Raw genomic sequence first — 3278 nt, forward strand, 5'->3', positions numbered from 1 at the left:
GGTTTAAAGGTTTAAATGTTTAAAGGGTACCGTTGTAAATCGGACATGTAACTCTACAAATAAAAAATCTTTACATTGAGTATTGAAAATAAAAAAATATTGATGATTTGAAAAAAAACATTTCTTGCGGATTGTTAGAAACTATGTTGATCCCCCCTCTCCCTCCTTATGTTGTAATTGCGCCGTACAAAATATTTCTAGTTTTGTTGAATGTTTATCAGGAATCAGAATGACTGTGTAATATTGTGTTAAAGATGGTTTTTGATCAACTCTGTGTAAATATAAGATTATTATTAACTAAAGTAAACATTGAACTAAATGTAAACGTTGACATGAACATTGGAGAAGGAAGAATCTGTCGGATTCATTATAACTTGACAGATGACTGTCGGATTCATTATAACTTGACAGATGACAAAGAACTTTAACACATTTATTTTTTTGATAAAATAGGTGATGGTGTAATTTTAAGTCATAAAAAGGTAATTTTTGTACTTTTCCTTTTTTTACCTGTTTTACCATTTTACTGCTTAAGTTTTTTTTGGCAAGTTTGAGGGAAAAATTCTCAATACTTCCAATATTTAAAATTCGGTGATGGTGATGGACCAAACCTCTGTAGAGTAGATGTTAGTATCACATTTATTGAAAATATATTTCGGTCTGGGTTGACCCTCGTCAGTTCCAATAGTATTGCCAAATTCATCGGTACATGCTTTTTTGAACCTTTTGTACTTCTCTCAACGTGAAGTTGCATTATTACTTAAAACTAACCCTTTTTGTAGAGGGTGACCCACGAAACATGACAGTTGTTGAATAGTTTTGTATGTCTTCTTCCATATTTTATATTGGATATTAAAGACTTTTTGTATGTCATTTCATCAAAAAAAATTTTAAATAATATAATTGCCATAGAAAATGTTTCATCATTCTCTTTAATATCAAACAACTTAACTAATTATGTAAGAAGACATTTTAAACTATTCACTAACTGTAGTGTTTCGTGGGACACCCTGTACCTCTGTCCGTTGTTGCTTAATATTCGGTATAGTGGAACCCACAAACCTTTAGTAAAGGAAGACGACTGTTTAACTCAAGGTATGATTTTTCATTGAAATTAACAACAAACACAGTAATGGTTCAGTGTTTGCAGACCTAATTTACACTGGTAAATTATTTGCTTTATAAACACATTAAGTACATATATGATTTAATATATCCCATAGTTTTGTGGGGATCATTGTATGCATAAAACTTTTTTTTTATTCAATTGATGGGAACAATATGGTTAAAAATCAATGATATTGCAACTCCTGTGTGTAAAATAAAAACAAGAGAAGTTACAAAGTGAAAAAGGTGCGTCAGTAATTCCAGGTAAATGACTTTCTCGTGCTGAGATTCAAGTAAATAAAGATATATTTTGATTTTATAATTAAAAATACATTTTAAAAAAATTTTGTTTTCTTCAATTGAAAAAATATTTTGACATTGACGAAGTCTAGGCTGCGTTATAAAGTTGTTTTTAAGACTGGGTTGAGTTTGAAGTGTCCCAACACCATGGTCTTTCATTTTACCTAGTCATGCTTAATTTATAGCACTAGATATTCACATTTTAGAAATATACAAAGCACATGATTTTAGTATTATCTTTGTGAATTAATTGGCAAAATATTTTTGTTGAGTATACTTAATTGATGTTTCGTCAAATCTTTTCATTCAAATTTAATCATAAATCCCCCCCCTCTCTTTCTTCGTTATAACCTTTTTTTCAAATGATTTATTTTAGTTCTTCTAACTTCTCTATTCATAATGAAAATTAATAATTAGTATTGATAAAAATCTGCAGAGTCATGGTGCTCCCGGGAATACAGGATAGAAATCCGCAAGTATTTTTTTAAATGTCGTCTTTTAATTTGTTAACGGAAGATTAACGGGAATTTTAACCTTATCTGGGATTTAAAAAACCGTATGTCAGTATAAATTGAACAGTGTAGAATAGAAGATACAGAAGAGACAACTGAATATATGTATTTAAACAAATCTGACAATTTTGAAAAATGTTGCCCACAAATAATAAGACTTCAAAGTGGGAATCATAACACTGTGGAAAAGGGAGATGGCAACCTGTTGTGTATTTGATGTTGTTAAATAGAAAATAGGTTTAACAGCAGCTTGTTAAAGTTGTTACTGAGTAAAATTACACTTAACAATTGCAGTGTTTTATATTTGAATATTTAAACACAAAACTTGAGTTTGAAATCCGTCTTTCTAATTTACAGTGATATGGTCCATAGATATACAAGAATTTAGATCGCTAATACAGACTGTAAAGCTGAAAATTGTACAACCCCTTGTAAATCATGAACTCGCCATTTGAAAAGGTCATTGAATACGTTTTACTTCTCGGGGTCAATCTGTAGAGTATTTTTTAACTAATTTATTTAAAGAAGTTTAATAAAAACTAGGCTTCTCCAATCAACTATTTTAGCTTTTAACTCTAAACAGCCTTGGCCGGCCCTATAGTTTTTTTGTCCTAGCACTCTCATTTTTGTCACTATTACCGTGACATTTTGTGACTTTTAATGAATAGTTAATCTAAAGGATTTTTCTGTCAATTTTTTTTTATGCACAGGGCGGTAAAAAGTCCGGTCCGGTCTGTGTAAAAAAAATCTAAAATGGCTTTTTCTGAGACTAAAGCTACAGATCTAAAAATTATATTTTTGAAAAGCCCTTAAAAAATGGATGTAGAAACATGTGTCACAATTGGATGTCTGTTTAAAAAAAAATTACATTTTTACCTTTTTTTAGACATATTTTTCAACCTTCCCGTACTCCCAAACTATAAAAGTTATCAGTCTAAGTTTTTTTTCAATTAGCTGGCCTTGAAAAATTAGTCTATACCTAACCCTATACCTATTCTCGAAGGCCTTTTTTCTAGGGGGGGGCGTGGGACGCTCCCCCCCCCCGGCTATGCATAGATTCAGGCCCCCGTCCAAACACTCAAACACAGATTACAAGACAAATGTGTAAATGAAAGTATAGTTTTAAAAAAATCTCTCTATTGATGAGCCAACAAAATTAATTTGGACATTTTTGGTTTGGTTGGTTTTTCTTCTCTGTTCTTTTCTCTTGAATTGTAACAAAGACGACATCCAAATATATTGCTGGTTTACAGGATTCATTCACCCCCACCCCATGGAAGAAGACATTTTAAATTATATTCACCAACTGTCATGTTTCGTGGGACACCCTGTATATGGTGGCAGTAAAAGAGTTCTTTG

This window comes from Eurytemora carolleeae, unplaced genomic scaffold, assembly GCF_000591075.1.
Source record: "Eurytemora carolleeae unplaced genomic scaffold, Eaff_2.0 scaffold1986, whole genome shotgun sequence".
NCBI classification, from domain to species: Eukaryota; Metazoa; Arthropoda; class Copepoda; order Calanoida; family Temoridae; genus Eurytemora; species Eurytemora carolleeae.